At 35.6% G+C, this 12,807-nt stretch overlaps 1 long non-coding RNA gene across 1 annotated transcript; it reads right to left on the reverse strand.

Moving 5' to 3' along the window:
• Positions 1-10,088: 10,088 nt before the first annotated feature.
• On the reverse strand, positions 10,089-12,796 carry LOC147505312 (uncharacterized). Its single transcript, XR_015220573.1, has 3 exons — positions 11,162-12,796; positions 10,889-11,023; positions 10,089-10,807 (listed from the first exon to the last, which is right to left on the reverse strand). It is a non-coding gene; the product is annotated as an uncharacterized LOC147505312 (long non-coding RNA).
• Positions 12,797-12,807: the final 11 nt, after the last annotated feature.

The raw sequence follows: 12,807 nt of genomic DNA on the forward strand, positions 1-12,807 counted from the left end.
GACAGTAACGAATTTAATATGGTATCAATAGTATCGAATACGATTTAATCACAAGTTAAACACACATACCTTTACTCTCAATAAACGTGGTGTATTTGGACCTATAGTACAAACCCCCAGAAGGTGTTAACCCTGTAGATTACAAATGGGTGTTTCTCGATATAAGTCACGGCTTGTAGCACAAGGTTTTCTGCATAAACCTGGGATTGATTATGAAGAAACATACTCTCCTGCTATGGACACTAAAACTTTCATATATCTAATAAGTTTATTAGTTTCCGAAAGCTTAGATATAAGACTCATGAATGTAGTGACTGCCTACTTGTATGGGGACATAGACAAAGATATTTACATGAAAATATCTAAATGATTTGGTTTGTCTGAAGCAAAATCAAGGAGTACGTACTCAATTAAACTAAGACGTTCATTGTATGGATATATAAATGGAGAAAAGTATTATGGATATATGTCTAGTAGACTATAACCATAAATGAGAAAGACATTGTGTATTATATCTAACGTTGGGAGCAAGACGCTCACTTAGACAGTCTGTATTATATAATTGTCAATTTAATGAAACAGTCTTCCCGTCGTTAGGGGGAGAAAAGCAATGGTTGCTCTAAGGAAGGACGTGAAGCAACTTGGATCACGTCCTCTGTCTCATTAAGGATCCAAACAATGAATGTGACTATATGAGATAAGGAGAATGATACACTTGCAAGCGGTTACAGAGAAAATGCCGAAGCATTTAATGATATGGTAAAAGTAACCATGAATGTGCCAGCCAGAATATGATGTTCCATTTGGACGGGGTCCAAACATGGCGGCAAATGAATCTACTATACGCTAAAAGCGTGGTAGACCTATAGGATCCAAAGAGATCGAGTGCTCCTAGGAGAGGAGAACCGAGGAATCATCTTGTCCAAATAATAGCTAGGTAATGGCTGGAGCTCCATAAACAAATAATGAAAATGTGCAAATATCCAAATTCACTAAAATGCCTATATATGGTTTCACATGGAGAGGCATAGGTACCTGAAAATGAAGAGTTCGATCTCAATATTCCATGCATGTTTAGGTGAATTGTGGGATAGGAAAGCACTTGTCATGGATGACATATTTAGCTATGGTATAGCTATTGGAACATCAAAAGACAATGATGAAAACTAAATGAACCACGTGTTTTGTCGACAAAAGAAAGATTGGCCAATCTAGAATTTGCTATTCAAGCATAATTAAACTCTTTGAAAAATGTAGTGTGGACATATAGTAAAATTCGAGGTTGGATTCAATATAGTAGCAGCAAGTTTGGTTGGTATAAACTTGATTGGGACTCTTAAGGAATTAGAGAAAACTGCTGACTATAGATTTTTTGAAATGAAATGGACAGAGCACATGGTTGTGCGAAACTTGGATTTGGATAAGGATCCATTTCGACTAAAGGAAGAACATGAAGAAGTTATTGGTCTTAAAAATACTCTACTTGAGTGATATTGAAGCATTTATGTATCTAGCACAATACGTGCACAAGATCATACATTGCATTTTCTATTAGTTTCTTATTAAGATATAATTGTGCACATACACTTAGACACTGGAATGATGTCAAACACATATTAAGATATTTTTATGGAATAACTTATATGAAACTATTTTATTCTTATGGTTCCACTAATGACTATGATCCAGTTGGCTATGCAGTCTTTGGTTATCTATCTGACCCTCAGAAGGGTCACTCCCAAACAAGTATGTATTTCTTAGTGGTAATGCTACCATTTGTAGGCATTGCACTAAACAAACTTTAGTGGCAACTTCCTCTAACCACTCTGAAATTTTAGTCTTCATGAAGCTAGTCGCGAATGTGTATGGCTAAGGTTATTAATTGGGCATATTCGTAGTTCTTGTCAATTACCTTCTATAACAGGTGTTCCCAGCATTATTTATGAGGATAATGTAGCTTGTATAGCCCAGATTAAATAAGGATTTATAAAACACATTATGCCAAAATTCTTTTATACTCATCAACTTCAGAAGAAGAAGCAAATTAAGGTTGAGCAAGTTCGTTCCAGCGACAACCTTTCTGATCTCTTCACTACATCACTACCAAAGCATACATTTCAAAAGCTTGTATATGGGATCGGCATGCGCAGAGTTCACCACCAAGCCATATAAAGACTTGTGTTTATCAATGGGAGTAATATAAAAGGGGGAGCATCCTGAATAATGTGTCCCAGGACATATGCACTGTACTATTTTCCCTTATCTAGGTTTTATCCCATTGGGTTTTCCTAGTAAAGGTTTTAATTAGGTAGTATTAAACAAGTCACAATGATTCTGAGTAATGTTGTACTCTTTTTCCTTCGCTTTGTTTTTTCTCCACTGGGTTTTCCTTAGCAAGGTTTTAATGAGGCAACTGCTATTGGATTGTTATAGAGCATCCAGAAGAATGCTACAAAATATGCATCCACCATAATTTCCACAAGAATGGTGGACATCCAAGGGGAGTGTTATGAAATCCGTGGGCTTATATGGATTCCCACCATTGATATGTGTTATCCTGATAATCCTCTATCTTGGTATTTATTCTGATAATCTTCTATCTTGGTGTTTATCCTGATCATCCTCTATCTTACTGTTTATCCTGTTAATCCTTTATCTTAGAAAGGAGGTTACCTAGTTGTATATAAAGGTAACCTCTTCCCATTCAAATTTACCTCATTGGATAAGAATTCTCTCTATCTCATTCTCTCAATGATTCAATACATGTTAAGTTAGTGTTAAGTTAGTGTGGTGTTCTCTCCAAATCAGTTTAATTATAACACGTGTTAGAATTAAATTGATTTGAAGAGAACACCACACTAACTTGTTAGAATTAATTAAACTGATTTGGAGAGAACACCACACTAACTTAACATGTATTGAATCATTGAGAGAATGAGATAGAGAGAATTCTTATTCATTGAGGTAAGTCTAAATAGGAGGAGGTTACCTTTATATACAACTAGGTAACCTCATTTCCAAGATAAAGGATTATCAGGATAAATACCAAATAGAGGGTTATCAGGATAAACACCAGATATAGGACTATCAGGATAAACACAGATCAATGGTGGACATCCATATAAGCCCACGGATTTCATAACACTCCCCCTTGGATGTCCACCATTCTGTGGAAATTATGGTGGATACATTCTTCTGTAGCATTCTTTTGGATGCTATATAACCATCCAATGACAGTTGCCTCATTAAAACCTTGTTAAGGAAAACCTAGTGGGAAAAACCAAAGCGAAAGGAAAAAGAGTACAACATTACTCAGAATCATTGTGACTTGCTTTATATAGCCTCATTAAAACCTTTACTAGGAAAACCCAGTGGGATACAACCTAGATAAGGGAAAATAGTACAGTGCATATGCCCTGGGACACATTCTTCAGGATGCTCCCCCTGTTCTATTACTCCCATTGATAAAGACAAGTCTTTATATGGCTTGGTGGTGAACTCTGCGCATGCTGATCCCATATACAAGCTTTTGAAATGTATACTTTGGTAGTGATTTAGTGAAGAGATCATCAAGGTTGTCACTGGAACAAACTTGCTCGACCTTAATATGCTTCTTCTTCTGAAGCTGATGAGTGTAAAAGAATTTTGGCACAATGTGTTTTGTCTTGTCTCCTTTTATAAATCCTTCTTGAATCTGGGATATACAAGCTGCATTATCCTTAGGGATGTCCAAACGGGTACCCGACCCGGCCCGAACCCCATTTTTCAGGTTTTGAACGGGTATCGAGTTACCCGAACCGCCCTATTCTTTGCGGGTTGGGTTCGGGTTCGGATATTTGTTGGATACATGTGACCAAACCCTACCCTAACCCTTATATTTCAGGTACCCGTCGGGCTCGGGTTCGGGTTTCGGGTATGATAAAACCCGAAATATATGAAATAAAAGAATATTAGATCTCTTAATCAGGAACGTCATTTTCAGCTATTAGATCTCAAGAAAAACCTCTTTTTCATTCAATTAATCAAAAGTCATCTTCTTTTATTGGATTTGATCTGTTTAACTTTAACATCGTAAAACCACCCAACAGTCATCAAAGATTCAAAGCACACATGATTGCATTTTTTGAAAAGCAGAAAAAGACAAAAGTATACCAAACAAGGCAAGCAATTCCAAGACAGTAACTCAATAAGATTGATGGCTTTTTGGGAGTTTCGGCTTCTTGTGGTTGTGTGAATCCAACCTGTTGATTTGACAATAAGATTGATGGCTTTTTGGGAGTTTCGGCTTCTTGTGGTGGTGTGAATCCGACCTGTTGATTTGCTCAGCCTTGGTGACCACATTTAGAAAGAGATATTTGAGGAGGTGCTGCAAATTTTCTGAGTGAATGCAAACTTAGCGGTACCATCAAACCCACCAATCTCTTCATCAAGAACGTGCGATTGAGTTGTCTTGTTCTTGGGGAGTTGTTGGAGGGAAGAGGGAGAAGAGTAGTAAAGGTACGGTCAAAAGTAATTTGTCCTGAAGACCAAAAGTAAATAGTAATGAGCAAAAGACCAAAGTTTGTTGAAGATAAATAGATAATAAATGAAATTTAGAGATGTTCGGAATTTTGGTCTGGTTCGGGTTCGGGTTTTGGTCGGGGATTTTTACCCTCTATAACCGGGTTTTGGGTTCGGGTTCGGTCCGGATATGGTTTCGGGCTTTTTAACCATTTTAAGGGGTTTATGGCCAAATTATCGGGTCGGTTCAGGTTTAAATAGTGTGACCAAACCCGACCCTATGTATTTCGGTCTGGGTTCGGGTTCGGGTTTTGTCAGGCTCGGGCAGGGTTCGGTACGAGGTTTTTTTTTCGGGTTTCAGGCAGAATGGACATTCCCTAATTATCCCCATAAATAATGTTGGGAACACCTGTTATAGAAAGTAATTGACAAGAACTACGAATATGCCCAATTAATAACCTTAGCCATATACATTCACGACTAGCTTCATGAAGAGCTAAAATTTTTGAGTGGTTAGAGGAAGTTGCCACTAAAGTTTGTTTAGTGCAATGCCAACAAATGACATTATTACCACTAAGAAATACATACCTGTTTGGGAGTGACCCTTCTGAGGGTCAGATAGATAACCAAAGACTACATAGCCAACTAGATCATAGTCATTAGTGGAACCATAAGAATAAAATAGTTTCATACAAGTTATTCCATAAAAATATCTTAATATGTGTTTGACATCATTCATGTGTCTAAGTGTATGTGCACAATTATATCTTGATAAGAAACTAATAGAAAATGCAATGTATGATCTTGTGCACGTATTGTGCTAAATACATAAATGCTTCAATATCACTCAAGTAGAGTATTTTTAAGACCAAGAACTTCCTCATGTTCTTCCTTTAGTCGAAATGGATCCTTATCCAAATCCAAGTTCCGCACAACCATGTGCTTTGTCCATTTCATTTCAAAAATCTATAGTCAGCAGTTTTCTCCAATTCCTTAGGAGTCCCAATCAAGTTTATACCAACCAAACTTGCTGCCACTATATTGAATCCAACCTCGAATTTTACTATAGGTCCACACCACATTTTTCAAAGAGTTTAATTATGCTTGAATAGCAAATTCTAGATTGGTCAATCTTTCCTTTGTCAACAAAACACGTGGTTCATTTATTTTTCATCATTGTCCTTTGATGTTCCAATAGCTATACCATAGCTAAATATGTCATCTATGACAAGTGCTTTCCTATCCCACAATTCGCCTAAACATGTATGGAATATTGAGATCGATCTCTTCATTTTCAGGTACTTGTGCCTCTCCATGGGCTAACCATTGGCATTTCAGTGAATTTTGGATATCTGCACATTTTCATTATTTGTTTATGGAGCTCCAGCCATTACCTGGCTATTATTTGGACAAGATGGTTCCTCAGTTCTCCTCTCCTAGGAGCACGCTCTTTGGATCCTATAGGTCTACCATACTTTTAGCGGATAGTAGATTCATTTGCCGCCATGTTTGGACCCCGTCCAAATAGAACATCAATTCTGGCTGGCACATTCATGGTTACTTTTACCATATCATTTAATGCTTAGGCATTTTCTTTGCAACCGGTTGCAAGTATATCATTTTCCTTATCTCATATAGTCACATTAATTGTTTGGATCCTTAATGAGACAGAGGACGTGATCCAAGTTGCTTCACGTCGTTCCTTAGAGAAACCATTGCTTTTCTCCCCCTAACGACGGGAATACTGTCTAATTAAATTGACAATTATGTAATACAGACTGTCTAAGTGAGCGTGTTGGAATTGCTCCCAACATTAGATATGATACACAATGTCTTTCTCATTTATGGGTATAGTCTACCGGACATATATCCATAATACTTTTCTCCATTTATATATCCATACATGTTAACATAAAACAAAATAAATTTGTAAAGATTGATACTAGCACAAGTATATTAAGAAAAATAAAACTTGAGATTCATAATAAGGAAATTCAAAATATTAACAACAATCCTGGCCTAGATTGTCCATGAAGAAAACACAATATTAACGGTAAACATTCCATGAATTGGTAATAAAAATGTAATTAACTAAATAAATCATTCCAAGGATGAAAGTTTGCTCATCAAACTTTCCCATTGCATTTAGTAGTATGATCATATTCTGGTGATCATACCTATCCTTCAGGGATTTCTAAAGACCTGCTGGGTCTTCCCCTGTTAGGTACCCATTCTTTAAGTCATCATGAATATGATGATGTAGGAATATGAGAGTTGTGGCCTTTTCCTTTGGGCTCATTTTGTTTCCTTCTTTAATAGCATCACCAAATTTTTTAGATTGTAAATGGATCTTGGCATCCAACTACCATGATAAATAATTGTTGCCTCTAATTGAAATAGCTTGAAAATCGAGTTTAGTAAGGTTTGACATATTTCAAGTAACTGCAACAGATTAAATATACATGGAGTTAAACATACATGATTTTAGAACTTCAACTAGTCCTTATTCATGTTAGAACTTCAAGTTCTTGAAAACAAAATAGCTATAAAAATGAATTGGGCCTACATAAATGACCACTGTAATTGGCCAAAATCGGACCAGTCCTTATGGGTTGGACATGACCAAGTCGATATAGTTAACCAGACGATCTTGGAACTTCAGGTTCCTAAAAATTGAATCTTTGGAACTTCAGGTTCTTAAAAAAAAGATCTTGGAACTTTAGATTCCTAAAAATTCGACCTTAGAACTTCTGGTTCCTAAAAATTAGATATTTGAACGTCAGGTTCCTAAAAATAATAGATCTTAGAACTTCAAGTTCCTAAAAAAAAAAAAAAAATTGGAACTTCGGGTTCCTAACAATTTAATTATTGGAATTTCAGGTTCCTAAAAAAATAGATCTTGGAACTTCGGGTTCCAAATATATCGTAGAACTTTAGGGTCTACATAGTTATCAGCACGATAGTCTCTAGCTTTGGATTAAAGGTATGTGTTTTACTTACGATTAATGGTATGTTGATAAACTTTGTAGATTTATCTATTCTATAGATATTGAACATAATTTGGGTAGGAGTGTAGGACCTTCAGATGTAACTCGTTTAATATTGCTTAATAGTGCATTTTTCAATACTCGTTTTAATGTTCAATTGATCACTGAAATCATGAAATGCTTTGCTACATTCTTTACTGTATGAAAAACCTATCCTCTTACATCTATTTCTATTTTCTAAATTTGTGTTCTTATCCGATCAGAGGAGATACAAATTGATTTATTAGATTTAAATAGAAATGTAATTTAGATGTAATTATCTGATATATATATATATATATATATATACAAAAAACTTTTCTACTCATGACCAATTTATGAATTTAGATTGTCTATTTTGGACTCCTGTGCTCAAAATGATTTAATTGATTTTGTCTAGTGTAGACGCATAGTAATCTTAAAACTTAATATTAGAACCAGAACTTTTCAAGGAAGCAATTTAAGGTTGGTTCATATATTTAACTGCTTCTAGTTTACATGTAACCCGTCCTTCAGTTTCGTTTTCTTTAATGTCCTGTGGCTCCATAAAACAAGACTAGGAAATAGACCTCAAATCCTGCTAAAGAGAAATATTGTTGAAATGAAAGAATAAATTGTGTGTCTGTGTTTTGTATAATTCTAGTGAAGAGGTGGGAAGGTCCAATAATGAGTGATGGAAGTTTACAATATATAGAGGCACTTGGAACTTGGAAAATAGGTTACCTAGTTGTATATAAAGGTAACCTCCTCCTATTTAGACTTACCTCAATGAATAATAATTCTCTCTATCTCTTTCTCTATGATTCAATACATGTTAAGTTAGTGTGGTATTCTTTCTAAGTCGGTATAATTTCTAACATGATTCTCTTTTAAAGATAACTATTTTGTATCCAGTTAATACATTCATTTATTAGCAATCATTTTGAAATGTATTAATTCAGTACGTAAACAACTTAGACCTTTTAACGCATTCATTCACTAAGTTTTTTCTTCGTATTAATGAATTAATTCAGTAAATAGGAAAATGGGAGAAAGAGAGACGTATACTTGAATTACAATATTGATTTTATTGAAGTTGTGATAGAGACAATATTCTACTTCTAGAGGGTTTTTATTTGGTTTAGTAATTTTAATTTAGTAACTATATGAAATAGACGGTTAAATGTTAAAATTTTGAAAATTAAATAGAAATCGGATTGGATCGGATTTTGAAAACACATCTAATTCCGATCCAATTATTTTTCGAAAAAACCGGATATCAAAATTTTGGATTTCAGAACACAAATATCATTGTCAAATTCATAAAAATTGGGTTTTCGGACAAAAAATGGCACTCTAATTTGGCAACATTGATGAGTTGGAAACTAATAAATGTAGGGTCGCGGTATTTACAACCCTCTTTATGGGATTGGCACCCCTTTAGCAAAAAAAGTACATGAATAATGATTATTTCCGATATGTCTTTTTATGCTCAATATGCTCAATAGTTCCATGGCAGTGAGTTGTCGGGAGATCTCACATTACACGGCATCAAGTTACCATAAGGTCCCACGATCCACGACATCAGGTTGCAATGAGATCCCATATTCTACGGCAATGAGTTGTCGTAGGGGATTTTTTTTGTCATTTTTTTTTTCACTTCAAGTTTTGAAAACACACGACATATGGATACATTATCTTATTCTTTAGAGTTTATTCATACGCTCCAAGAACAACACCAAACCCATGGAAAAAAAAAATGTACAATTGAGGCATAGTCTTGCTATCTCATGACAAATTTTTTCATACGTTCTAAGAAAAACTTGTGATCAAGTTGATGAAAAAGAGTTTTGGTAATTAATATAAGCAAAGACTCCATTTTTGTGAACACAACCATCCTGTGGCAACTTACTTGTTTTGTGGTGGCTATTGTTGATGTAGAACATGGTAAGTGTGAGGTTCACCATGGAATGTTCATAACTATGCTATCAATATCGGATATTTTGGCCGATTAATCGCGTATCGCTTGTAAACTGATTAGTTTTTACCTATTTTTTAACTTTTCTCACCAAACCGATTTAATCACCGAATTGACCGATTAATCGGCCGAGATGACCGATTTCTCGTTAAACCGAGAAAAAAAAATTATTGAAAATATTGGTTCTCCATAAAAAAACACGTAAAATTAACGAATTGGATTCTTAAACTGTATTAATAATAATATAACCCAATCAATACACAAAGTTAAGAGTTTACTTATTTTTTCCTCCTTAACGAAAGTTAAATATACAAATTATTGTATTATCTCTCTAATAAATATTATCGCTTCTCAATCCCCTTATTCCTTTAAATATTTAAAGTAATTTTTGTGTTTGACATATCTGTAGTACTTCAAAATTGAGCTAGTTAGATGTGATTATGAGAATTTGATCTTTTTTGTTGTATCTCGGATCAGTGTTTAGAAATATTTGGTATGATTATATTATTATATATTTTGAAAACGTCAAATATATACATATAACCGATATAACCGATTAATCGCATATCGTTCCTCAACTAATTAGTTTTGAAAACCGATTTTAACTGTTTAGGTTCGTAATGAATGAATGGGAGTCTGATGAAGATAAAGGGGGAAAAGTAGTTTCAATGGGAGTTTGATGAAAGCCAATTTGAGTTGCAAATGAAAGTAATGAATATGCTCGGAGGGCCTGCCCACCTACAAATAGCAATGGCATCTTGATAATTTTCGTGCATATATCGAGGACCCCCTGTAAATGAGGAAGGCAATATGAGTCTTCTGCGAGAGGCAGGTGTGGTATCACCTGCAACAACCGCATCCACTAACAGCTCTGCTCTAACCGTTGCTTGGTTAATTATTTATGTACCACCATAACCTAGCTTCTTCAATACATGCATAAGCGGCGACCACAAATTGTTGGCGAAGACGTCCTCCAAGAATCAAAGTCTAACCTTCATTCACTCTTTCCTGGAGTCTATAAATGCTCTCGCATGCTAACTGTTTTTCGTTTACGATGTACATTATTTTGAACACTACTATATAATATACCAACAGTAAATCCATCTTCTCCATAAGGAAACAAAATTGGGTACTGTATAGCCATAAAGTTTCTATACACTTGTCTTATTCTTTGAAATCCAGAGTCTTTTCTATCGACAATAATATCACGACCTTCATTGCTCTCTGAGCCGTCTCCAACCATAATGGCATCATCTAACATTTAGTAATTCATCCTCACGAAACCTGTCTCTCGCCATTCGAAAAGCCTCTGTTAAAACTTTCACTGCCCAATAGTAAAATTTCAATTACTTAGAAGTCTTAGAACTCTAATGCATAACTGAAAAAGCAATCATCATGTACGTACTGAAAAGGTTGCAGTAAAATCTTGGTAAGCACTTTCTCGAACACCGCATGTTACAGTTTATTCAAAAGAAAAACTATTGAATAAGGAGAAGAGAACATGATGGAGAGAAGAGATGCCCCCCTGAGAGCGTTTTCTCTGTTGTTTGGAAGAAACTGTTTTAAAAATGACGAAGGAATAGATAGACAAATAGTTGTAGTGACAATACAACCACAATTGAGATAAAAATAACTGATTGCAAGAAATTGACATGAGAGAGAGAGAGTGTGGACATACCTTCTTTCATCTTCTCCCACGGATTGGTGCTCTTCCATTTTGAGATGTAGGCTATGTTTGGTTTACTGAAATCTGATTCTAAAAGAAAACAAATTTTTTATTTGCGCCACCAAAAATAGAAAAGAACTTCTACTTTGAGGTTGTTTTTCTCCTTTTTAACACATTTGAAGAGTCTGTTTTCTAGTTTTTCATTTTCCATTCTGAACTAAACATTCAAAAGTTTTCAATTTCCTTGAAAACACTTTCTTTTCCATCACTTTCCTTGAACCAAACACAACCATAGTTTAAGTCTTGAAAAGAAACAACAACTGCCTCTTCCATTTTGTACCACCGTTTACCAAAGAGATGCGTTTGTTTTAGGACTATTTTCGGAGCGAAGGGTTTGGGATGAGAGTAAAAATTTGATTTTTCTGACGTGGAGTGCTGAGAAAACAGGAAAGGACAGCGCTTTAGTAGAGTAAACTCTCCAACTATTCCCCACAAACTGATAAGGGGCTTTCCCACAAAAGTTCAAAATCTCCATATTAAGACGTGAGAACGGCAATCTCATCCCAACCTTCAATTGACCATAACAAACCACAACACTCCTATCTCGAGGAACGTAATCCATGCCAAATACATTTCTCTCTCCACTCAAGTCGTATATCGTCAGATCGGAGTTCACCCAACCAAACTCCTCCCTCATATCAACAATATTTCCTACCGACCCAGGTCCTGCCTCCTTAGCCTGGGTCCCGCCTCCTCAGCCATCGTCTCCAATGAGAAAGACGATAACACCTTATCTCCACTACGTGCCCTAACACCACCATCTCCATCACTCACAGTTATTTCCCTCGACTGATTCAATGCAACTTCCCCACTCACACTACCACTAGTAATCGACATAACAAACACAAAAGCAAAAAGGAAACAAAAAGATCTAACTTTGTATATCAAAGAGAAATGCACCTGGAGACAAAAGGTTGGAAAGTTTTTTGTTTTTGTTTTTCTGCTTCTTCCTTTGTTTTGATAAAATGAGGAGATAGAAAGACCTTCAGACACAAAAACCCTTTAGCTGCACAAATCTCGAAGAGAACCAAAACGTTTTGCCTTCCCACAAAACACAATCATAACCAACTTACCTCGCCCACAAACCCACCACGAGTTGGGCCCAAGGATCGAACTTACAATTGAACCAAACACATCCATAGTTTAAGTCTTGAAAAGAAACAACAACTGTCTCTTACATTTTGTACCCCGTTTACCGAAGAGATGCATTTGTTTTAAGACTATTTTCGGAGCGAAGGGTTTGGGATTAAAGTAAAAATTTGATTTTTCTGACGTGGAGTGCTGAGAAAACAGGAAAGGACAGCGCTTTAGTAGAGTTAATATATATGAAATGGACAGCTAAGATATGTTTAAAAGTTTAAAAATAATCGGAAATCAAATTGGAATTTGAAAACACATCTTTGGATTTTTCAAAAAAAAGTGACAATGGAATCTAATCCAGAGGATTGGAAAATTTTCATGCCTTGAGCACTTCTAATTGATGTGCGATAGTGAACATGGTTTTGCGAGGGCAGGGAATGATATGCCAAGTCAGAAAACCAAAAAGCAATTCACAGTAAGCCTTGGGTTTGTCCATGTCCCTCCATTGTCAACAGAAG

The sequence above is a fragment of the Coptis chinensis genome, chromosome 4 (assembly GCF_015680905.1).
Source record: "Coptis chinensis isolate HL-2020 chromosome 4, ASM1568090v1, whole genome shotgun sequence".
NCBI lineage: Eukaryota > Viridiplantae > Streptophyta > Magnoliopsida > Ranunculales > Ranunculaceae > Coptis > Coptis chinensis.